At 38.3% G+C, this 26,887-nt stretch overlaps 1 protein-coding gene across 30 annotated transcripts in view; it reads right to left on the bottom strand.

Annotated features, from left to right (window-relative positions):
- Positions 1–26,887, bottom strand: part of Rbfox2 (RNA binding fox-1 homolog 2) — a 247,718-nt gene that overhangs the window by 140,707 nt on the left and 80,124 nt on the right. The window contains exon 1 of one of the 30 annotated variants that reach the window (XM_074084378.1): positions 8,844–9,789. The exons of the other annotated variants lie outside the window; for them this stretch is intronic. The gene's annotated coding sequence lies outside the window, so the exon portion shown is untranslated. Of the gene's footprint in view, positions 1–8,843; positions 9,790–26,887 lie in introns of those variants that run through there. 30 annotated transcript variants of the gene reach the window in all.

The following is a 26,887-nucleotide window of genomic DNA, read 5'->3' on the forward strand; positions in this document are numbered from 1 at the left end:
TTTACAAAGCAGGTAAAGCTGAGAGTAAGACAAGAGCCCTCTGTTTCACAAATTATGATTCATCCATACAACAGAACAAAGTGTCTTTGGGAGGGAGGAACGAGGAAGCTCTTAAAATACTGTTATGAAATAGTCTAATACATATCGTAAGTGGAAAAAGGAAGGCTCATAACTATGGAAAGCATAATTTCAACAGTCTTATAAAAGAAAGAATTATACACAAGAAGACTAAAACCACCCAATGTTTATAGGGGAAAGAGCGGGGAAGTGTCTTTTCACTATATGCCCATTCTGTACCTTTGAAATGCTAACTCATATTCGAAAACATGATAATAATGTTAAATTTTTAAAAAGTTCTCTATCTTCCCTCCCCCCCCTAAAAAATGTATAATCTAACAGCTTATCCAGGCTTCAAAAATCTACAGGAAAAAATTATAATTTTTCCTTTACCAATGACCAGACAAAATATTTCACTTATATTTTATCCTTAATAAAAACTTTTTCAAAAATCAAAGTTGAACTTAAATAGAAACTTGTTTCATATTATTTAACTTTTTAAAAAAATGCATAAAGATGTTTAAATTTACGAAAAAAGTCATCTTACTGGAAAATATGGTGAAGAGTGGTTGGGCGGGGAAGGTATGCTACAGAGCTTCTGCACCAATGGGAGCAAGGTTATGTCACTCTGATAGGTCCTGAGGCTGAGAATGCTAGTAGTTCCCCAATAAGACTTCTAAGCTTCTTCCTTTGTAATAAAACCTCAGTTTTCATTCCAGCACATCACTATACACTGTTTTGAGTTCCCTCAAAACAGAACTCTAACTCCTAACTTTTACTGCAGGTAGATGTAGCCATAGACTAAGGTCTGGCCAATAAGATATAAGCAGAAATGTTATGTGGGACTTCCTAAAAGTCCTATCTTTTTAAGTAGGAGAGAGGACACCCCTCTTTTTCTCCCTTCAAATTGCTTTGTAGAAAAATGGGGAATGAGGTCTGGAGTTGTAGCAACCATCTATACTGCATCCTACAAGCAGAGAATCAAGTAGCAGTATGGATTCTAGATTCTTACAACTATGGACCACCCCATCAGCCGTGGACCACTTACTTTCAGACTTAAGTCTTGTGAAAGACAAATGAACCTCTCTTGGCTAAGCTTCTTTTGAGCAGTTTACTGTAAAGTACAGCTAAACTTTATCCTAAATGATTTGTTTTTCAACAAGTCACTTCACTTTAATTTACAAATCAAAATTCATTTGAAACAACAGAAAGCTCTCTATATTCCAACAGTCTACTGCAATCTACTGATTAAGACAGAGCCTATCAAAGAATTCTGAAATGTCTAAGTAGGAAGTCTAGCCAAAAAGTCAACTAGACTATTCCCTTAACCTTCTGTCCCTAAACATTCTGCACTGAAATGACAAATAAAATTTTAACTTAACCATCCCTGAATTCCAATAATAGAAAAAAATCAATATTTATACTCATTTTGTCTGGAAAATGGGAGAAGCAAAACCAACATTACAGGATGGTGTCAGGAACAAATAGAATGTGTAAAATACCCTGAAAACAGAGGAATATACACATTTGTTACCATTATAGTTACCAAGGTAACAGCCCACAGGTAAATGTGAGTCAGAAAACAAAAATATTGTACGAAAGCCATTAAGTAGGCGGGAACTTGGGCTTGGGGCCCAAAGAATTCAGTGAACCTAACAAGCCTCTTTTGCCAACTTTCCCATCTCTTTATTTTTCACAAAATATTCTATCGGGAACCTCAAGTCCCTTCTTCAAAGCACCTAGTGGTTTTAAGGCAAGAAAAAGAAGAGCAGTAGAAGACTTAAAGCAATTAGTGCATAAGATGTATTTGAGATATATAACCCTGTTTTAGTACTTCACAAGCTTTCAAAGGGTAGTCCAGCAATTTTTAAACTGATGTTAGCAATATTTTTCTTCATTCAAAAATACTTATTCTTTCAACTGCAAAAAATGCTAAACACAGGCATATAGTTTCTACTTAGTATACAACAACCTACCATTAAAAGGTAGAATGTTGTATGTGAGAAATAAGGGGAGCATGTGAGTTCCTCTGAGGTAGGAACAATTTTTAACCTGTGCACAAAGGCACAGGCATTATACTTGTAGTTTACTTTGATGATTAATAATCAAATTATAAATATTCATATAATTTAAACAATGTAGGTTTTGCTTTTAAATTATACAGCAAAAATGGCTTAATCTCTTCAACTTTTATACTTAAAAATCATTTACCATCTCTAAAATGTTTTAAAGTTTGATTTAAAAAAAAAGAAAAAGGAAATGAATTCACTTCTTGAAGCCATCAATTCATTTCCAAGACTACTTCTGACGTTTACTTTAACCATGAGTCATACCCATGCTATGTTGTTCATTATATTTTAAAAGTATTCCAGGGTTAAATAACTTTAAACAACTTTACTATCTGCTCAATTTCAGATTTTCATAGCCTTCCAACAGGACACAAAAACTAATAGATGCTTTTTACAAATTTTACAGATAGTCACAGGAAGAAAGCAAGCTATTACAGGGTGTCAGAGATTAGCTAACATGCAAACAAATGCCAAGAATTTGCTGCACAATTTAAAGAGCTATCATCAGATAATGGGAGTGTGAGAAGCAGACTCAGACAGCTTAAGGGTCTTCCCAAAGGGCTACCTACTTGTAGAGTGGCTACCACTGCTGATTTATATACCGTCTGCTCTGAATAGCCACAGGCAGGCAAGCTGCTTTCCTGTGTAAGTTTCCAGTAGAAAAAGAACTACTCTACCTTACCTAGTTGAAACACAAAACCAAATTATGAGTCTGAATGCATGGAGAAGGGATCTTCTGAACTAGCAGGAAAAAGTGAAATAACATTGTTTTCTGAGAAGTAACCTACCTAAATTCATACTAGATCGGACCAGACCATTCTATCCCAGCTCCAACACTGAAGTTGTTTTAACACTGAAGTGTTCCTAAAAATTAGTACAAACCAAACTTACTTTCAGGCTGACTTCACTTTTAATAACATAAATGAGCTCAGCGGAACTTATTTTAATTATTTCTGAAATACAGCTTATTTTTAGTAAATATTATATTCTTTCACCTGAGAAGCTACAACCATGCCAGCAATTTTCTATGAGGAGATAAAATCCTATTTATAGACCTATCAGTTGCTCCTGGGTTAGGTTGTAACATAGTTTCCACTTTAGGACTGCATGGACCTTCCCTGATTTCTCAGGATCTCTAATGCTCCTTTCCTCCTCAAACGCCCACATTATCTTTATCTCCACAGGGCACTTAAGCAAATCTGGGTAGGGAAAGGAGAAGGAAAGAAGCTCCTTTTTCTATAGGAAAGCTTCAGGTAAATTTCGGGAACTTAAAAGAGGAATTCTTCATTTGGTGAGTTTTGAGGGAGGGAACCCCATGGACATTTAACAAGCATCAAGAATAACGCAACACAGTAAACCATGCATTCACAAATGAGAATTGCCACTGGGGCTGTGGTGTCTTAATCTATGTATTTTTAAAACTTTTCCATCATTTAAAAATCTTTTAAATGTAAGAGATTAACTTTTCCTTTTAAAAATTGTGATCTCAAGAATTAAGTTGTTATTGTTTTTTGTTGCTTTATCTTAGCTGTTGGCATTTTTACATTCCCCAGTTAAAAAGCTAACCGATGGAATCTCCCCTGGCCACCCAATCTCTGGTTATGACTCCATCAACAATTATGGAAGGCATGAGAACCTTACTTTAATCTAACATGCCATTCTGCTGTTGCCTTTCACTAGTCGTACCATGACCTATATCCCACCTTACCCCAGCCCTACCCCATTCCATATTCTGGATGAAATTTTAAATGACCCCTATTTTTACTTCTCTGATAAATCCTAACCCCTTTTATTTCTGGAGCCCTGTAATATTTGATATCTCTGGTTCACTTATTTTTATTTATGATCTTAAGCACACACTTCCTGTTGTTGTTAATTGCATGTTTGGAGGTCTTATATTCTGAATGAGACTTCAAATACCATTCAAATCTGAGCATCCAGAGGACAATGACCATGTCTTATGCAATTCATTGTCAATAGCATCATACCAAGTGCTTATGGTAGGCAAGGGTAAACACTATGGAAATACTGAAACACTTACTGTTGAATAAAAAATGTTTCTATTTGAATATCTTGTAACACACAACTAGGAAAGCCCAACATAACAGAAATAGAGTTGAACCACAAGCACTTCCTGAAGAGTAGAAGGAAGAGTTCATGGACATTGAGCAATACCCACCTTTCACTGGTTTCTCATCACCAGTCAGGTGCGCAGAGAAATGGTGAACACAAGATATTCCAGGTGATGGGGCAACTGATGGCTGACACTTCCTTACCCCCAAAAAATTCTTCCTACTTTTCTCTATCCACCTATACTCTCCACTTTAAGGCCTAACTCTTCCATCTTCCCTAACTCACAGTGAATCTCCTAACTCTATAGTATTTGATGACAAAGAGTCAGTTATTTAGCATTTTCACTTACAACAGGAAGGGACTGACTTAAATTTCAGTGAAAGTAATTCAAACATCAGTAAAACTCATCTGTTCAGAAAGTTGCAAGTGTCAGAAAATATTTCCCTTAATTTTTTTTCAAATTGTGAAGTTTACCACATAAAATGGTAATTCCCTTTTCCAAAGAAAGCACGTGAATTTTCTGGGGTGATCAGAACTGAAGCATGAACGTGGATGATCAAATGAATCACAAAACTGTTTTTTCCAGAAGCAGCATGTAAACGAAAGAACTCAGGTTTGAAAGTGAAAACAGACCTGGAATCAAATTGCTGAATCACTACTCACTAGCTATGACTTTCAACAAGTGCTTTAACCTCTCTTAACTTCAGTTTTGGCATCTATAAATACAGGATTATAGTGGAAACCAGAAACACCTGGGCCAGGCCTGCTTAATAACTACAATAGTTAATAGATTTGTCTAACATTATCTTTCTTAGCCTACAGCAAAAAGAAAATGAATTTTTGGCAAATTTGACATTTTAGGGCTTATACTATAATTTCTTAAATTGGTAACAATAAAGTATCAATAAGAACTCACCTAAAAAGAAAAGCTAATAAATAAAACTTTATCCCACCTGGCAAGATAAACTTATTAAAGTAGCATAAGCAAAAAACAAAGTTCTTAAAAAGGAAACCTTGAAGCTTGCATTTTGTCACATGAGAATAATCCTGGCTATTCAGGAGGCAAAGGCAGGAGGATTACTTGAACCCAGGAGGAGTTCAAGGCCAGCTTGGACAACACAGGGAGACCTCTGGGATGGGGAGAACTGGAGGGAGATGTCTAAGAAGGAAGATATATAGACATAAATATCTCCTCCTTCTAGTATCTAGAAGATTACTAGAGGAAGGGAGAGATGGAGAGAGGGAGAGAAGGAGAGAGGGAAGGAGGAAGGGAGGAAGGGAGGAAGGGAGGAAGGGAAGAAGGGAGGAAGGAAGGAAGGGAGGAAGGAAGGAAGGAAGGAAATAGGAGTTGTAGATGGAGATAAACCCAATACTGCTGTATCTACATCATAGAAAAGCTTTGAATAAAGGAGGGGATTTTTTTGTTTTGTTTTGCTTCAAAATTCTGCCCCTCCCTTAAACCAGGGATGCTTGCTTGGCAGTCACAAACACAAGACAAAGAGAAAAGAAAATATGTGAGAAAGGGGGGTGGTGATGGGTGGACAAGCCGGCTATAGAAGATGCGAGCTCCCCCATGGAGGAAGGAAAAGAGTGACTGCTGCATCATCTTTTACTGCTTTCAGGGGATGGAGAAATGTCCGGGTCACTCGTCTGCTCAAATAGCAGATGAGTAATAGGAGACAGTAATGTCTAGCCTTCTACAGTGCAGGACTAAAAGCTGTTAAAGAGTTAAAGCTTTCAGAATATCAGTGAAAATGCTGGCAGGACTTTCCAGGCTTTTTTTTTGCCAGCCCAGTGGAATGGAAGAAAGTCTGAGCAGTGGAGCCAGATGGGCCTTCCTGGCTAAGTGACCTTGGGCGAGTTGTACAGCCTCACTAGCCTTCGTTTTTCTCATCTATAAAATTGGGTGAACAGAATTTGCCCTGCTGAGTTGTGAGAATTTAATAAGCTAACAAATAAACCACTTTGAAATAGGTATTCAATACAGGTTAAGGGCTTTTCCCCAAATCTCAAGCCCTAAGGATATATAAAATTCTGTTGGTTTAAATACAAATGTATCATAAATACTCCTTCCCTCCCCTGTTCTTCCTCTCTCATTTTGATGAAAGGGAAAATCAAGCTCAACCTTTCCCAAGGTTATGCTGCTGATTACTGGCAGAGTTAGGGCTAAAAACCAGTTCCATGCACTGCATCTTGCCTCATTATAGACATGTTCCCTTGGGATGATCAGGGAGTCAACGCAGATGAGAAAATGAGCCAACTGCACTGTCAGCCCCTCTCGTGATTCAGACATCCAAGAGTTAAACACTCAGTCTCACTAGGGCCAGGAGAGCAGGCTGCATACTCCTTATGGGAGGAGGCCAGAGAGGCACTGAAATCCATTCCTTCCAGCGATTGGTTGGTTCCCGAAGGGGTGGGATGAAGACCAGGGAGAAGAATGTCACCCGATCACCATGGGTAAACAACAGCAGGAGCATCTGTTCAGGTTTTCAACTAAATCTGTGAAATATTTCTAACACTGTGACCACAAAGCTCAAAAGACCATAACTTCTGACCTTCATCAAAAAGAAAGTCATTGTTTTTTAATGACCAGATTCCTAAAAATGCAGTAAGGGTGACTGAATGCTAAAGGACAGTTTAATATTTCTGTAGCACAAAATTAGTACCCATACCCAATGTTCAAGCTCTGGTGCTAGAAACTGACACTACTACCTCCCTCCTCCCCCTAACCATTACAGAGAGGAACCAGCCTGCTTCTATTTTTTCTTAAACTTGTCATTACAGAAACATAACATGACATCACATTCCCTCCTATGAATTTTTTCCACAATCTTTCCGAGGGGGCCCTCCATTAAAAAAAAGTGCTATCATGTTGCAGAATGTAACTGTAATTATGTTAGCACACATGTGTAGGGGAGGAGGGGGGAGAATGAGGAGAGAGAAGCCCGATACCTTGCCAAATCCATTGGGAGGTCTGCCCAAATTATTAATCTGGGTCTCGGCCACTTAACTGAATTAGTTGAGGCAATGCTCTTCAATACTGGCTAGATTGGGAGGATGCAGAAGAGTCTGTCTCTCAAAACTGTATTACCTCCAACAACTCCTTTTGCTCACAAGTTTTTCTCTCCCATTTCAAAGCTTTAGACAAAGTTTCTGTGTTCTGTGCAGACAACTAGAGAGGCACTCACTCTGCCCCAGTAGGCTATAGGAGGAACTCACACACCTGAGCAGTAGCACTGTGAAAACTGCATTTCCTTTGTTCTTACACATAGCCACAACTAAATGCTAAAGTCAACCGTGTATATGCACTAGGGGGGTGGGGAATTAAAGCAAAACTGAACAGAAACCAAGTCCATGCAGGAATCAACTTGAGCTCATCTTACTGTGATCTCAGAACCAGATAAGCCAAGCCCTCCCCAGGCCCATCCTAAACAACCAGCAAGTGCTGAGCAGACTGATCCATTCAGAACTGTGGAGACTGATTAGCAATGACCTGCAACTACTCTAGACTCAAAGGGCACAGACCCCTCAACACAGCTAAATGCAAATTAGCTCCAGGAACTAAGTGGCAGAGGCTTTCCATGTCTCCTCTTTGTGTCAGCTCTGTAATCCCAAAGCCAATTTAATCTAAACTATGTTGCTCATGCCCTTTGCTAAAACAGAGGTCTCACTGATAAATCCTAGGGAACATCAATGACTCAGCTCTCTTTCACAGGAATGTTCAGCAAATTAACTACTCAAGGAGGCTCAGCACAGCTATTAAAATCATAGACTCAAGGTCAGGCAGGCCTAAGTTTAAATACCTGTTCCACCACTCTTGGCTTTATGGCTTAAACCTCTCTAAAACCCAGTCTCTTCATCTGTAAAATATGGCTTCCACCATCCATCTTACAGGGAGAGTGGTTGTTAGATAATGAGGAGTTGAGGACATGTGTGTACTTAGTATGGCACTGATGCACAGTAAGCATCCAATAAACAGTAGCTGTTGCTATAAATTATAATTGAGGACTGTAAAACAACTTGTATAAAGGAGTAACACTGCAGCTGACAACGATCATATTAGCATTCCTGCACCTTCTCCATTCTACCATGGAATGGCAAACAGCTTCTAGGAGACCACAGCCTAATGAATATACTGAGCAATGTGTTAGGTGATGATGGTGAAAGAGTAAAAAACACCACCCTCTGCCCATGAAAAGACTCACAGGGGAAGAAAGACAACAAAAAGGAAGTCATGAAGGAAAATACTGAAGAAGGTTTCAGAATGGAACTGTCTCAGCTTAAGCATTCTACCAAGAACAAAGTACTTGAAATCTACCCAGTAGAGATGGTCATGTTCAATAGATCTGTGGGGATAAGAGGCAGGGGAATACCGGAAAGCAAGGTCCATTCTGGAGGTGCACACATGCAGAATGAGGGAAAAGGAGATGGCAATGTGTACAGAAGGGCTCTGCCCTTTTCTCTGCATATTATACTAGGCAAAACTTACACCAGGAATGGACCTGACAACCGTGACTAAACATTTTCAGGCAGGCACAATATGACTGCTTGTTAGGCTAGAGCAGCAGCACAGTATTTTTTTTAGCAAACAAACATGAATTCTCAAGGAATTATAATCATGCAATCAAAACCAAATATACTCACTGGACATACTGCATGGGGGAAAGGCCAAAAGACTAGGTTCTCTGAGTCTGTGGCTCACTGTACTCATACCAGTGCTCTTACTCTCCTCCTCTCATCATCACCATCCCAGTCTGTCAACCCCTCCCTGCAACACACACACCTTGAAGCCTGCAATGTAGTGGGCCTGGGCCACGCCTTGATCATGACAGCACATGCCATCAAGAAAAAGCACTGCTGTGGGAAAAGCACTGAAGTGAGAATTAAGACTCTGGATCACACCCAGTTCTGACACAAGCAAGAGCTATAGGAATAAGACATTATGCCCTTGGGTAAATCTCTAACCTCTCTGAGACTCAGTTTCCCCATCTGCAGAATCAGGATGGTATGACTAAATGTAGTATGACATTCAGCAATTTAGGACCTAACACCAAGATGATGTTCCCTTCCCTGGGTTCTTGTTTCAATGCTGGTAGACATGCCACTGACAAGCCAAGGTATCAAGACAAGTGATTATTGTCAATTCTCTAAACTAGATTGACAGTTTTGGCACAGTAGAAAGCCAGCCACATTTCTGGAGTATAAACTAAAAGGTTTGGAGATTTACAGTCCTGCCTAGATTGTTCATGTTATGACATCAGTACTCTCTATTCCTTGGATATTATACCAAGAAAGCAAGCAATGGGACAAGAGAAAAGTCAACTGGCAGCTGGAAAGGCACATCATTTGCCTGCTGAAGGAGCCCTCCAAACACTATAACTAGGACATCAGGAAGAGAGAATTAGCACTCATTCCAAAACCACGGAATGATGGTTGCTATTTTTGGCCAAGGGATCAGGACCTGAAAGATGGGTGTAATCTGTACCCAAAACATATGTTTAGAAATAATCTTGCAACTGCCAGCACTCAACTAACTGGCAACTCTTTAGAGAGGACTCTCTTGAGACCCAGACTTGCAGTAACAGAGGGAAAAGTATGCAGATAAGATCAGCAAAGGCCTCTCCAGTTCCACATGAGGCATTGTAGGGTGCTGGGCAACACACAAGATTTACACAATGAGCTCCCTGATGCTGCACGTGTCCAGGTCAGAAGAGCACCTTTCTCCACAAATGGCCCATGAAGCAGCAGGGGCCAGCTGTCCTACTACCTGTGTCATCACTTGTAGTTCCTTCCAGGGGGCTGATAAGCTTGTTCTTAAGCAGTATCATCCATTCTCCCTATTTTAAATTAAGAGAATTCATATTTATTATCCCATTCACTTCACCTTTCTCTTCCCAACATAAAAACATGGTTTTCTAACATAAAGTATGGTATAGACAAACAAATATGATTTTGCAACAAAAACAATGGAGTTTTGATACATGCTGTAACATGAAGGAACCATGAGGACATCATGGTAAATGAAAGAAGCCAGACACGAAGGATCACATACTGTATATATTTATATGAAATACCTGGAATAAGAAAATCTGTTGGGACAAAAAGTAGACTAGTGGTTGTGCAAGGCCTGGGGTGCAGGGGGAGTAGAGGGATTGGGAAGTGATGATAAAGGCGGATGAGGTTTCAGATGGCATAATGAAAATGCTCTTAAATTGATTGTGGGAATGGGTGTACAACTCTGTGAGCACATTAAAAGCCACTGAACTGCGTAATTTAAGTGAGTGAATCGTATAGTATATGAATTATGTCGCAATACAGGTTTTTTAAATGTCCTAAAACAAGAGGAACTTAAATTTAAGAAGGGACCTCTGATTCTGCTAGCTACCCCATTTCAAAATACCTCTTCTTCTCCCCTGCTCAGTGTTGACTTTAGTATCCTTCCTTACATATCTAATCTCCCTCTGAGACAGAGAGAGAACGCACAGTGGTTAATGACCTGCCATACCATGAAAAAGGGATGAGTAGAAATGCTAGCATAAAAGTACAGGTGTGGGCTACAAAGCATTTGGTTGTTACTTTAAGACTTATTCTCAGTTTCCACTTCTGTAAAATTGGGAAAACACCACCTAATGCATGTGACTACTATAATGTTAAATGAGAAAATCTGTGTAAATGATTAAGAAGATGCCTGGCATATGAAAGTACTCAATAAATAAAACTATTGATATGCCCAGTTTTTTACATGCTATTATCCAGCAGGTTAGTCTCCATGTTGAAAAGTCAGCAATAAAAGCAGGTTATTGGCAACATCAAATTGGTGATAATTTCCTATTTTTTCTAACTGATCTCACTCACAGAGACCAGAAGATGCCTGGTATTTCTGGCTGCTTTACTTCAATCTGTTTTCCTATTTCTGGACTCACTTTAAACTCAAACATGATCAGTATGCGTCTCCAGGTCCATGTTCCCTCCTCAAACATAACCTGTGTTTGTCACCTCAATTATGATACTTAAGCCACCCTTAACAAATTGTTTATCCAGAGTGGCATAGCACCCAGTATCCTGTTCTCCCTAAATACATACGATGAAGCACTGGGGAGGCTGAGGCAGGAGGACAATGTTCAAGGCCACCTGGTACAAATAGTGAGACCCTGCCTCAAAACAATAACAAAAACAACCAACCAACAAACAAAACAAAACAAAAAAATGTGAAAACAACTTAAGACAGACTTTAGGAAGAATTATGGTGAAAACTTACACCCTTATGAATGAATACTAAGCAGCCAGGAAATAATACTGTAGACGTAGTTAACGACAAGACAAAAGGCTTAGAGTAGAGCCGAGCTGAGCTGGAAGCTTATTACATTCTATCAGGAATTCTATAAACACAACTGCACAGAAACAAGACTAGAACAAAATTTAGATATACACATTAAGGCAATTTTACTTTATTCTTTTGATCTGCTGCATAAATTTTTTGATGAATGTAGATTAATTACCTTTATCTTGAAAAAAAAATTGGGCAGTACTGGACTTTGAACTCAGAAGGACCTCATGCCAAGCACTTGACCACTAGACCCACATCCCCAGCCCTTTTTTGCTTTAGTTGTTTTTTGAATAGAGTCTTGCATTTTTGCTGGAGCTAGCCTTGGACCACGATCCTACTACCCATGTACCCTGAATAGCTGGGATTATTCAGTAGTGGGGTAGAAGTACCCAACTACTCCTCCCAGCTGGGCTGGACTCAAACTGTGATATACCTGATCTCCGCTTTCTGTAGTTGGGATTACAGGTATGTACCACCATGCCCAGCCTTAGAATATTTTAAGCAGTTAACAAAAGAATTAATTCAAACAATTCAATGCCTCTTAGCATTTTCTTAGCAAACACTATAGCATGGCTCTGGAGTCAGAAACACCAGTGCTTGGAGCCCTATTCTAGCATTATATGCGTATCTTTGGCCAGTGACTGGATGCTTTTAGGCTTTGCGTTCTCATCTGAAAAGCAAAGGTGACACTGGGAGTACTGGGATATGGTCTTTAGTCAACACCAGTGCCCTCCTCTTCTACTCCTTCACTCTGGCAGTGAGCCTCACTGCACTTGAGCATCCATCGGAATCGTCTAGTAAGCATGCTGGAACAGACTGTGGACCCAATTCTATAAGTTTCTGATTTTCTACGTCTGCAAAGAGGAGAAGACCATACATTACCTAAGTCCCCAGGCAGTGCTGACACTGCTGGTCCAGGGCCAAGAGTTGAGGACGTTGCAATAGGTGGTAAGAACTGTCACCTGGTGACATGCTACCAGATATTAAGTATCTTTTCAGGTCAGTGCCACTTCAGAAACACTTGCTCACAGGATACTGAATTAAACTAAAGCCTAATACTGCACCCTCACCCAAGAGCCCAACTTCACAGCATGGAATAATTCACCCTAGGACACTGAGAGAACTGGTTTTCTACTAAGTGGTCAACAAGTAAGTACAGAATTTCCAAGATTCTAATTCCAGTATAGGTGAAAAGTGTTTGAGAATGTGAGCATAGACCAAACATTGCAAATTGTTATGGGCCTGTCTGGTAAACTCACTGGGGCAAAAGGGCAGTTTCCAGTGTGTCACAGAGCACTTGCTTTGCTTTGGGTGCCCTCTGTTGACAAAAACCAGCACAGCCACTTCTCCTTTGCTCCCTCTTTTTTCTCCTCCCACCCCAATAGAGCCAAGAATCCTCCAAGCATGATTCAGATTTGCAGAGAGGTCTCCAGTAATAAAATTTTCCTCAACCCATATGTAAGAAGGATAGACCTGGACTTCCTCCAGCTTTCTAGAACCCTTCTCTGTGTGTGACTTGAAGCTTATCTCTAAATGGGTTAACTGGTCCAGGATTGCAGACCAAGAAGTAATCAGCTTTTAGTGTAATGATATGTAGGATTTAAGGTGAACCTTCTTTTGACTTCAAAAATGGCTAGCAAAAGCACAGAGGAGTAAAATGTTCTTGTAAATAGTAGCCAGTACAATGTGAAAACCTAAATGATATTAAAAATACTGCAAATTCTTAAGTTTCTACAGATGAAAATTGTTTGACAGCACCAACTGCAACAATTAAAAGTAGACTGAGGGCTGGCGGGGTGGCTCAAGTGACAGAGCGCCTTCTTAGCAAGCGTGAGCCCTGATGAGGCCCTGAGTTCAAGCCCCAATTACCTGCCCCCCCAAAAAAAAAGAGAGAATGAGAGCATGTTAGAGCTGGAAAAGATCTCCAATTACTCCAGCTTCCTCATTTACATAAGGAAACTGAAGGGCCCAAAGAGGTATAGTGATATACACGAGGCCACAAAATCAGTAGCAAAGCCAAGTTTCCTGACTCTCTCATGGCTCAAGGTTTTTCTTCTATTAGAGAAATTTTTTCACTTAGCCATTACCAAGATAAAGACAGCTACATCTGAACCACTTCCATAGGAAGGGAAAAGAAACTAAAACATAACGATTCACAGGGAGGTAGGAAATCCTACTTTGTACTATTGTTAAAATTATCCTGGTACCAATACTTCCTTATTAGCAATCAATTTTTAAATTATTTTTTCACAAGGTCAAAAACTTCACTGGCTATCAATAATGTCTAAATTGGAGCTCTAAATTGTGATCCACGAGCCAAAGTCAGCCTGTCACTTTTTTTGTACAGCCCACATACACACCATGAGCTAAGATGGTTTATACATTTTCAGTGGGTATAAAGAAAAATCAAAAGAAGCATAGTATTTTATGACATACAAAAATTTTATAAAATTCAAATCTGGTATCTACAAATAAAGTTTTATTAGGACACAGCCATACTCCTTCACTTACATATGGTTTGTGGCCGTTTTCATGCTACATTGTCAGAGCTGAGTCACTGCAACAGAAACTATGTGGCCCAAAAAGCCTAATATATTTACTCTGATACTTGATAAAAACAGTTACCTGTTGCTATTCTAAACTATGGACAAACTACAGACAAATGTGGTTTATGAGCAAAGCATTAAGTTGTTAAGTTCTATGAGGTCCACAGTTCGGTAGTGAGCTCCTCATTCTATTCCCATGAGCCCTGTGCTGCCTGACAGACTTATCTTGCCTCCAGAGAAGGTGAGGGCAAGGCATTGTGCTCGACTGTTGGCATGGTTTTCAGTTAACATTTATTAGCAATCCTATAAAAGCATCCTGAACAACTGGACCGTCTCAATTTTGAAGCTCACTAGCTATGTGGTTAATGCACTTTGTCTTTCAAGTGTTATTTCCCAGGAATTTTGTCCTCATTATTCTTCCCCTCTTTAAGCACTGTGAACCTAAGGAAACATCTCTTTGTGTGGCAATAAATTCAGGCATTCAAGAAATTGTACTTAATCATCTCCTTATTTCCACCATATGCAGTATGTATGAAAAGGAAAATGTGTTGCTAAAAAGTTTTAAATCTTTTTTTTTTTAAGTCTGAAGGTCAATGTACCTTGCCAAAACAAAAGCCAACTCTATGCTACTTTTCCCACCTTTGGCAAATCTCTCACAAGACTGGAAATCAATTTCCATATCTGCCAAGAAGATTAAAACCTGCCCTGCTGCATACAGATTCCCCAGGGTCATCAAAAGAAAAAGGTATGAAAGTGACAGGCAAAGTACACAGGACTACAGAAAAAACATAATGCAAAATTATCGTCTCTTAGTAAAGGGAGGCATATGGGAGAAAATGTTGGTGCTTACTGAGGAAAAATAAAACAGGTAAGTAACATGTTTTTAAAAATCAAGTAAAAGTGAGTACAAGGCATGTGCCCAATGGAAACATCATAAACTTTGAAATCTAACACATTCAGATTTAGTACTCAAATTTGCTAGTTAAGAGCTAGAGTATCCTAGGCAATATCTTAATCAATTTAAGCCTCCATTTCTTTACCTGAAAATAGTATTAAATAAAATAATACATGCCCAACATGTGTTGACTCACTTCATTACATTACCCTTACTGGCTATCTACTACTCTGAAGTTAGGTCATATCTGCTAGAATTAATGTATGGGTTCCTGGAGCAATATGGCAATGACAGAATCAAAAAGATCTTAGATGGTTCTATGATCCACATGATGTCAGGAAGTTTACAAGAGTCCAGGCTGAAGGAGCACTAAACAGTGAAAGATCCTAATAGCAGGAAACACACAGGGCGAGTTCTACTAATTCAATAAAGATATTTATTGAGTGTTTTAAGAGCCTTCTATGGCTCCATAAAATGACAGATTCACATTTAACATCTACTTGGCCAAACTCATTAAACTTGCAAGAGGCACTTTCATGTGAAGATCAGATATCTAGCTTCTTAGTATTAATTTTTCATAAGGTTCTGGCAAGGCAAAGGCAATGAAAATCTAGTGAAAGTCTGACCAAAGTTGGGTTTTTAAACAAAATATTTTATTTTTATATAATTTTTGCTTTTATTAGCATATTATTGTTGTGCTGGGGGCACACTGTAACATTTACAAAAATGATTACAATATATCTTAGTTCGATTCACCCTCCTCCTCCACCAAAGTTGTTTTTCCCCTCTTTCTCCATCAGAAAAAAATCTCAACAAAGCAGTTTCAATATTTCAAGAAAGCTGAAAATGAGCTGCATGTGTTGGTGCATCCCTATAATCCCAACACCTGGGAGACTGAAGCAGGAATATCAGGAGTCTAAGGCCAGTTTGAGCTACATAACAAGAGATTCTACCGGGGGCAGGGGAAAGAAGGATAAGGAGGAGGACAATGGGTTTATATTTTAATTCCCTTACCAAATTCTTAGTGGATACTTACTTTGTGCTAAGTATACAAAAATAACATTAAGTATGACAGGGTTCTTGTCACAGAACATCTTTTTACCAAGACCTAAAGGCTACAATGAAATGCCATTACAAATGGGAAGAAGTGGGCTGATGGGAGTGGCTCAAGTGGTAAGCGAACCTGCCTAGTAAATGTGAGGCCCTGAGTTCGAACCCCAGTACCACCAAAAAAAAAAAAAAAAAAGTAGAAAGATATGCCCAGGGAATACAGAGGACACTGAGAGTCTATTCTAAATAAGTAGGTAAGGCAAGACTTCATGAGGGTAGCAATTGAAGTGGGACTTTAAAATGAACTAAAACACAGAAAACACCATAAATGAAGAACTTAGAATTCAAACCCATATCTGGCTCCCAAAGCTACATACCCACCCTACGGTATGGCTTGAGCACAGAACACCCTACATGAAACAAAAGGAAAAAGACTAAGGCCAGATGGTGGAAGACCTAGGATATCACACAAAAGTACTCAACAAACAAATGCTGAGTAAGCCAGGCATGGCGATACACATCTCTAATCCCAACTATGCAGGAGGCAGGGACAGGAAGATCGAGGTCTGAGGCTCACTCAGGGTAAAAAGCAACACCCTATCTGAAAAATAACAAGCATGAAAGGGCTGGGGGCGTGAGTCACTGGGTCAAGTGGTAGAGCACCTGCCTAGCATGTGTGAGGTCCTGAGTTCAAACCCAAGAACCCCTCCAACACACACACACACACACACACACACACACACACACAAGGATAAGTGCTACACAGAGTAATGAAATGCAGTGAGCACACATGACTACACAGAACTCACTGAGATCACTTTCCAATGGCACTTAAGTTTCTAGAACAAGACCTTAAGTCAAATGCTATCAATCCTCTACCTCCCTTATCAACCCTACTAGCTTGGCAAGGTACTATATAATATTGCTAAAAGAAAATGAAAATATTTAATCTATAACCAAAATACATGACTGTATTATCTACAAACTCTGAGGCCTTTTACCTTACCTTAACTAGCTGGTTTTACTCTAAATCACCTCCCAGTAGTTGTCTGTTAAAAAACAGAGGGTAGCAGCTTCTTAAAACCATACATTTACAAAATACTTAAGCACATGTGTTAACAGTCAACCAATAATCACATACAAATCATAGCAACCTTAAACTATGTAAAAAGAGGCAAAGCTAGGAGAAGCGAAATAGTGACATAAAAAGTAGGATGTAATAAAGAAACCAGGTACAGAAGAGGGAAGAGAATTACTACTATATTTCTAACACTTCTGTCACTCATATATCCACAGATCCACATCAGCCCTGAAGGATTTAGGAGGCAAGAGGCTAAGGAACAAAACCTCCCATCATTTCCACAATGAAGAATGACACTCCCAAGAGCCACAAAATCAAACCCACTAGTGCTCAACAGCCCTTAAAACTTAAAACTAGCGCAACCTACTTTCATAACCAAGAAGTAACTCTTGTCTTAGGAAAATTAAATCCTTTCAACCACCCTACTCTGAAAGATGAGAAAACTGAGCCTTAGAGAAGTTAAGTAATTTCCTCATAGTCCTCATATTTCCCAAAATTTATTTGATCTGAACCTTACAGAAATACTCACAGCATGTTAAATGAGTTCAGTAAGAGACAATGAGTAAAGGTTTCACAAAAGAGAGTACCCAGAGATCTTTAAGGATACTTAGGATGCTGTTAGGAAAAAAGGAGAAATATTTCAAACAAAAGGCACTTGGAAGAAATAAATGTCCAAAACAGATATCTGAAGGACTGTGAGGAGACATACTGGGCAAGAAATATGCAGATATGGTAACAATGAGAAACAGAGTTGGAGAAGCTATGACCAAATTGTAGTGAGCCTTGAATGTGAGACTCAGCTTGGACCAATTTGTTCAAGTATAAAATCTCAAACATGACTCCCCCTTTCTATTCATGTTGCTAAGACCTGTATGGAGTAAGTAAATAAACTTACACGGACCTTGTTTCCTCAAAAAGATCTGTTTTCTTAGGAGATCTGACACAGCTGTATTCCTGAGCTGCAAATTTCAAATCTGGAGAGAATTCATTTCACATAGCAAATAACTAAGAATTAAAAGGAAAATGAGAAAATAGACTTAAATTAGAGTCTAAGAAATAATCATTTCCTTATAAAGCTTCCCAAAGGCCCCTTTTCTATAAAATAAATGGAAAAAATCTGATTTTCTGACTCTGTTACATGCCAACAGATTTACATATGCTATCTCTAATCCCATAACATTTCAGAGGTAAGTATCATTCCTATTTCACAGGTAAAGAAACTGATTCTCCGAGAAGGAAAAGAACTTGCCCAAAGTCATTCAGCCATCAAGAGCAGAAATAATTTAAACTCAAAGTGTGTGTGTGGATAGAAAATTTCCACAAAACAGTCTTATAAACAAGATACAGTGTCTTGGTTTAAAAAACAACAAAACAGGGTCTGTCTGGTAAGCATGAGGCCTCGAGTTCAAATCCCAATACCACAAAAAAAAAAAACCACACAATGAACCTGGCTGATCACTATTGTCCCATGTCCCTTAGGTCATGCAGAAAGCAGCATAATTTCTCTTCACTACATGAAGAGCTTTCTTGCCCAAACTTGCCTGCCACTAAGGATCTGGAGAAAGCTATGTTTGCCAAATAAAAAGTCACTATATACCTGCCAGTCTTCCATGGATCAACCACCAGGCCTGAGCAAAAAAAGATAAATGCCTGTTTTTACAGTCTCTTTCATAAAAGTCATTCAGAGTTTACCTAACCTTAGAAAGTAAGGATAAAAGTTTTGTTTTCTTTTTTTGGGAAGAAGGAAAAGATTTATCTTAGGAAATCTGAGGAAAAATATTTATAAACTGCAAATTTCACAAAGCACTTACATACAGATTATACGAGAATTCTTAACAATTCAATAAGGCAAAAAAACCCAAACAAAATGTGAGTAGAAGACTTACTTTTTAAATAGAGATCTTACCAAAAGATATGAGTATTTTAAAAGTAAATCGTTAGAGAAATGCAAATTAAAGCCATTACACATTTTATTGCAATTAAAAGGGTAGATTAAAAACCAAGTCACTTTGGAAAAAAGGTTTCTTCAAAAATTTCTTTTTTTTTTAAAGTTTCTTTTCTTTAAGAGTTTGTTTTAAAAGTCTTCTTTAAAAGTTAAGCAAGAGCTTACCATAATCTCAGCAATTCTATTCCTAGAAGTGTACCCAAGAGAATTTAAAACATATGCCCATACAAAGATATGCATGTGAATGTTTGTAATAGCATTATTCATAACAGCCAAACTGGAAACAACACAAGCATCTATAACTGGTAAACAAAGTTCTCTGTGCGCAGGTGTATGTGTGTGTGTGTGTACATATACATACATATATGCATATGTATATGCATATTTATATATATATATAATATCATTTGGTGATTAAAAATAACCATAATGATCATATTATAACCTGGACGAACCTGAAAAACATGCTAAGTGGAAGAACACACACACAAAAGATTGCATACATTGTATGATTTGATTAATATACAATTTCCAAAGAAGAGAATTTTATAGGTGAAAGCATATTATGGTAGATGTCTGGGGTGGGATCAGGGACTAACTATAAGAATATAAGAGAATCTGGTGCATGATAGAAATGTTCTAAAGCTGGAGTGTGGTGATGGTGGCACAGCTCCACAAATTTACTAAAAATCACTAGATAAGAACATTATATTAGACGAATTTTATGGTATGGAAATTATATCTCAGTAGAGCTTTTCAAAAAGCAACATATATATATATATACACACATACATATACATACACATATATATTTATTTCCTAAATACATTTATATATTATATACATATACATATATATAGAGAGAGTAACTCTAGGAGAAACAAGTATACAAGAAAGGGAATATAGTCATATTTTGGCTATAAGAATAGTTACAGTCATAATAATGTATTACATAATCATAAAGTAATAATGTTATTGACTTAACAAAAAAAATGGCTTTCTAAGAAGGAAGGACACTGTGCCCACAAAACAGCAGAAAGACAAAGGATAGTGGAAAAAATTCATAGATCAAGAAATAGCAGAATAAGCATGTTATTTAGAAGCATGGCAGTAAGCAACAGAATAGCAACCATCTCTTTCCCAACCAGAAAAGCTTATAACCATTCGCAGAATGAAGTGATCTGAAAGGTAATGGCAAAGTGTGACTCAAACTGAACATGTGGTCTGGGCAAAGGGCTAGGAGAACACTAGGTGCCACTGCCACATTTCCCTTCCTTCATCCACTAGAGGGTGTAAGGGCAACACCACAAAAGGTCAGGATGGAGGATGGGGAACAGAAGACACTGATGTTAGCTACTGAGGAAAAAGCAACCTTTTGAAAAGACAGTGATTTTACATTTTCTATAATTTAACAGCAAACGGAAGCATGTTTAGTTTTTTTGTTTTTAAATAGGGCCAGAAAGAAAATTATTATAGACTGTGAAATACAGAAAGGGTAACATTATACTTCTGAACCAATCATTTCAATAAAGCCTCTACCTTGGGGAAAGGGGAATGAGCTAGGGGAGAGAGACGGAGTAGGGAAGTGACGACTAAAAGGGATGGGTTTATGTTTTTGCTTTTGTTTTAGTGCTGGGAAATGCACTCAGGGCCTTACACAGGCTAACGACACACTGTTAGTACGCCCTCAGCTCATTTTTAGGCTGCGTTTTTAAGGACAAGAATTATTAGAGTAATGTTTCTCAAAACTATAGATTATAGTGGGTCCAGGAAATCAATTTCAGTCCATCAAATAAATGTTGGCCATAATCAACAATTTTTTGAATGGAATGGAAAATATCATAATACTTAGAACAAAGCAAGGGTATTATGTGGTAAAACTAATTCTATGTTCTATTCATACATATACATACTTGTGTGTGCTGAGCCAGGACATAAAGGACATTGCTTACTCAGAGCTGCAGTGGTTTTTAAGCTGGAAAGCACTGACCTGGAGCTTGAACACCCTCACCATGTCCTTCAACCAACCAGCTCTTCCCAGAGGAAGAAAAGTAGTCACCATTCTTTGCCACCAACCCAAATGAGTACAGCAGAAGATAACCGTTGTGTCCATAGCTCCTAATCAAAACAACAAAGTCCTAAAAGTTATTGCAAAAACTTCAATACCGTACTATTCATTCTAAGTAGAAAAGGGGGAAAAAATCTTGAGTGGAAAGAAATATTTTTTAAGAAAAAAACCCCTTAGGTTTTAATCTGCTGTAACTGAACTTAAACCTATTGTCGTATTTGCCAACTTAAACAATCCTCTTTGATAGTTTCACTTACTTCTGTGAATCACTGAACTATATCCATATAATCACTTTCAACAGAATTTTTAAAAATTGAAGGGAAAAAAATCTTTGAGGAGTCACTAACAAGTGTTTCAAAAATCAGATCAAGAAGGCCAGGAGCCGGTGGCTCACTCCTATAATCCTAGTGACTCAGGAGGCAGAGATCAGGAGGATCGAAGTTCAAAGCCAGCCTGGGCAAATAGTTTGCACGACCCAAACATCCATCACAAAAAAAAGGGCTGGTGGAGTGGCTCAAGGTGTAGGCCCTAAGTTCAAGCCCGAATACTGGAAAAAAAAAAAAAATCAGATCAAGAGTCAGACAACACATTGATTTTTTTTTTTTTAATTTTAACGTGAAAAGAGATAAATAGTACACCAGGAGCTACTTTCACAAGATAGGAAGAAAGCTCGATAGAAGTAAGTAATTCAAGGGACCCTGAGGTCAAATGAAGACTTTCCATGCTGCTTCATTCTCCAAAATTTCTATACCTCTTCTCACAATAGCAAGAGAACAGCCACACCCAAAGAAGATGCCTGGCAGAAAACTACAGAGGGGAGATGGCAGGCACAGAGACTGAAAATTCACAGTTCAAGTCCAACTTTGCCACTTACTGTGAGATTCCTTTTATAAACCTCTATGCAGGGCTGGGGATGTGGCTCAAATGTTACAATGGTACAGCATCTGCCTTAGTACACTTGAGGCCCTGAGTTCAAACTCTAGAACCAAAAAAAAAAAATCCAACCCTCTATGCTTTGGTTTCCTTATCTATAAACAGGGATATGGCTCAGCTATTATAAAGATCAAAACTGAATACAGATAAAAGTACTTTGTAAACTGTACAGCACTTTACCAATGTTAGTTTTTTATAAATTTGCTAATATTCTCAGTTTCATAGCTAACTCAACTCCTGAACCTAAGCCAGAGTCTGTTTTCTCTCAAATGTTGACTGTAATGTCTCATTCCCATGGAGTTTAAGCATAAGATAATGCAGTATGCCATAACTTAAGGTTCTGGAGAAAGCATTACCTTCAACACTTGGTTTTGCAAGTATTCTACTACTGAGCATCTCTCAGGGGGACTTCCCCCCAATGAAGAAGAAAAACAAATTATAGTATTTGTATTTATCTGTTTCTAATTTGTATTTATCTGTTTCTAATCCTCCTCCCTTACAATCCTCCAAACTGACTTGATTCCAAAAACAAAATTCAGCCACATAACCACTACTGAGATCCAAAATTGCTGACAACAAATTAAGTCTTCCCTACAGTTTATTACAGAGTGCTTTTAATCAACTAACTTATTAAATAAGTTAATGTTCGCCATTTCCTAGATCAAATACACTGAGGGAATGTCTCTGACTTTCTTTCTTTATTTATTTATTCATTTATTCATTCATTCATTTTTTGATGGTACTGGAGTTTGAACCCAGGGCTTCCCACTTGCTAAGTAGGTACTCTACCACTTGAGACATACCTCCAATTCTTTTTGCTCTGGTTATTTTGGAGACAGGGTCTCCAAAAGCCTAGGTGGGCCCAGACCACAATGGTACTATTTAAGCCCGCTCCCCCACCCCATTGCTGGATGATGGATGATAGATGCACCCCACTGTTCCTAACTGTTTTCCATTAAAATGGGGTCTCGCCAACTTTTTTTGCCTGGGGTGGTCTCAATCCTCTCAATTTCAGCCTCCCAAGTAGTTAGGATTGATTACAGGCATAAACCACTGGTACCCGGCTGTCTTTAGTATTCTTACAACCTAAAACTAGTCGCCAACTATCTCTTACCCATCTACACCCTTCCTCTCACAGCAGCTGAGTTGTATGCTTACCAAGAATAACTGTGTTTACTTACTAACCTGCTTACAGAAATTTTATAATTATATAATTAAATGCTATATAAACCAATGAAATAAAAGTTGTTTCCTTAAAAATGACTCAAATATGAATGCTGTGAACACTTAATAAGTAAAGACACTAAAAATTTTTGCTCAAACAAATTAGATGTGGGGAAGACTGGCAAGAAGGGATAAACAAAAAATGTCCTTGTTCCTCTTTAAAACAAAACAAAACCTGGAACTCATTCATAGATATGCTCTGTGAGGACAGGTAATCAGGGAAAAAAATCTAGTATTTCAATCAGTGTATCTATATGCATGTAAAAGAGATTGACATCTAGCAAAAGACCAAATAATAAACATGCATTTGCTTAAATTAAAATAAAACACTCCAAGTTAAAAGTTTTGATTTATTTCCCCACTTCAACCAAAGGTTTAGATTAACCACCTTTGGTGGTATACTAGTCCTGATCACACCATTTAAGAGAAAACTGACTCTATTTCTTTACAGCCAGAATGACCATATATCCCATGCTTCCAGGTTGGCCTGAGACTATTTCAACATAATTACTAGTATCTCTTTCCACTCTGAAAAGTACCCCAACATGAATGATAAATTTATATTGTCCCTTAATAGTAGCAGACACTGGTCAAGAGGTACCACTAACTAACTAGATAGACAGACAGACAGATATATAAGGTATTAGGCTGGGGAGTGGTTCAAGTGGTACTGTGCTTGTCTAGCAAGCACAAGGCCCTCACAAATGAGGAAAAAAAAAATAGCAGACGTAAGTTGTGGCATCAAAAGTTGACAAGGGGCCAGCTTTAGACATCCTCTGCAATTTCCAGGCATCCCCTAAAATCCATTCCAAATAAATACTGTTAGCAAAACCAGTAGGCCTGCTATGCAGAATTGAGCCTTCTTTTAATCAGATTGCTGCTATTTTCTCACTAGATAACTCTGAAACTGATGCACACAAGTATTCTCTCACTTCAAAAATAATTCAAACCTACAAAATACTCTAGCCTTATTTAACACTTGGAAACATTCATAAGCAAATGCATGAAAATAACAAAGAAATAGTTAACTAGAAATCTAAACCATTACACTGTATCATCAGCCTAAAATCCTGCCTGGCTTTAGATAAAATATTTAGCTTTTCTGAGCTTGTTCCCACCTCAGTAAAACTGGAACAATGTTTGTCTCCTCCACTTCCATAAAGACCACATTAGCAAACACAGAGAAGTGCTTGGTTGTGTTGTGAAAACAATGGATTGCTATCCCCTAAAGCTTCTTAACTGCTAAGGAATCTTGCATTAAAAAAAAGCAAAATTTCTACAAAGTGTTGGGTGGGTTTTTTACCCCCTCTTTTAATTCAACTATGCTACTGGGGGCTTTTGCAACACAATTAAAAAATCACTGAAAACAGTGAAATGTGATCATTGGTGCTAAGGAACTTAGATGTAATAATTCTTGTACCTTTTATTTTTGGCAGCACTGGGTTTGAACTCAGTGCCTCACACTTGCTAGGCAGGCACTCTACTACTTGAGCCACTCCACCAGGCATAGCTGTAATAGTTCTTAACCAGTGGTCTTGAACTCCTAAATCTAGGTTGTGCTTCAAGAAGTCTAGGAATCCCCCATTAAATGAAATAATGTGAGTGAGTGGGCAAATAAGTAAGTGAGCACATTCTTGGGGGTGAGTCAATAATAACCTGTATGAAGGAAAGGATTTCAAATAGAAGGCAAGTTTAAGTTCTTATTCAGCTACTAATTTAAACTTATTAAGCCACTAACTGTGTTGTCCTGAAGAAGTCATTTTAACTTTGTGTGCCTAAATTTCCTTCCCTTTTCAAAGAGAACACATGCCTCATCTACTTCAAAAGGTCACTGGGAGAATAAGATGAGAAAATATCAATGAAAGTTTGCAATAACCAAAAGATTATAACTTCTTTTAAAACTACCTGTAGATGCTGATAAAAATCCTATGTGGAAATGGTTCTTAACTATTTAAAAAAAGAACAAAATAAATAAATAAGTAAGGTGAGCAAATAAAGACACAAAATTAAAATTCACCTTCATCTAACTCCCTGGCTCCTGGATTTGCTGAGACAAATCCACAAGAGGAAGATATAAAGATCCCAAATTCAGTTCCTGCCTAGCTCAGGCTACTCAGTAACCAGTGTTTCTCACTGATAAATGCCTCCCAAATCTCAAAGCACAAAGTGAGAGTTCACAAGGTTAGGTGCATTAATTAGCAGTACTCACTTGGGTTTTGTATTCGTCAAATACAATACACAGCTATTCAATATTTGCCTATTTGCACTACTCTAAGATCCCTAATTCAAAGATCCAGCCAGAGTATAAAATAAAGCACAAGAAATACACTGAAATAAACCTGTCACCATCGGAATATGCCTCAAAGTAAATTAGCAGCTTTCAACCATGGCAAAGAGTCTACACAGGCCTATAGCAGAGACAGTATGAGTAATGAATGTACAGGTTCCACAAATAGGTCACTGCTGCAGAAGAAAAGAAAACGGAAGTAGTTTTAAGCAAAAGGACTACTTTTTGTGCCTTAACAAATTTCTATTAACTCCTTTTGCTGAGCGCCTAATTGATCTGCAATACTCACAGGAAGAACACAGCATTAGACAGTATCCCTTTCAGATTCTTTTAAAAATAGCCTTTCCACACTTTACCTCAATTAACTAACCTTCCTATTCCCAAATAAAAGACGTTTTATAAATAATGAAATACATGCATTAGTACATAGAACTAGATTAAGAGACTGACCATGATGCCTTATTCAGCAGTGTGTCCTAGGTGAAAAGCACAAGATGAAACAGAAAACGTCACTTCTTTTAAAGCAGCCCACAGGACCACAGTTCTCAGCCTCTGCTGCATGGCAGAGTCACGTATAGGGATTTCTAAATATCTGAAGGGCTAAGCCCAACCTTCAACCTACTCCATCAGAATCTCTGGGAGCTGAATCTCCAGGCAGCAATATTTTTTCTGATGTATGGCCAGGATATAGAACTACCATAAAAGGGCCTAAAGTTCATGCTTACACAAACTAAGGAATAACCACAGCAGAAAGAAAAACAAACAAAACTTCTGTATTCTCTTCAGATTTGGGGTAAACAATCTTATCTTTCAGTGAAAGCTTCCAGCTTCAGTTTCAACAGCAATGATCCCACTGGTAGATGAACACATTCCTTGTGCTTTCTCTCCATACCCTACACCTGGGACCACTCTTACGCCAACCTAGCATCAAAAATGCAAGAACTGGGTAAATACTTTCAAATGTGGAAGACCTCCAAATAGGTGATTAGTGATTATCCTAGCTTTTAAGATCAGCTTCAGGATCTCTGATGAAATTCAATTAACTCTGGAAAGGGGAATACTACTGACCCTTTCATTTAGCACTATGAGGGCTCAGGTCACTTAGACAAACCTAACAACAGTAGCTTCTTTTGACAACCCTATAAGGAATCATAGATAGTCAAAGATATTTCCAGTACCTACCCTTTCAAATCTGAAAAATGTTAATATCCCCAAACATCAAGGAAATAAATGCAGCCAGAGGCTAGGTGACTCCTCTAAGAGGTAGTTGTACCTGGTTCTTTTATCCTAACTCTGTTTCAGCCTCATCTGCTCAAGCACTCAGATAGCAAA

Source organism: Castor canadensis, chromosome 8, assembly GCF_047511655.1.
Source record: "Castor canadensis chromosome 8, mCasCan1.hap1v2, whole genome shotgun sequence".
NCBI classification, from domain to species: domain Eukaryota; kingdom Metazoa; phylum Chordata; class Mammalia; order Rodentia; family Castoridae; genus Castor; species Castor canadensis.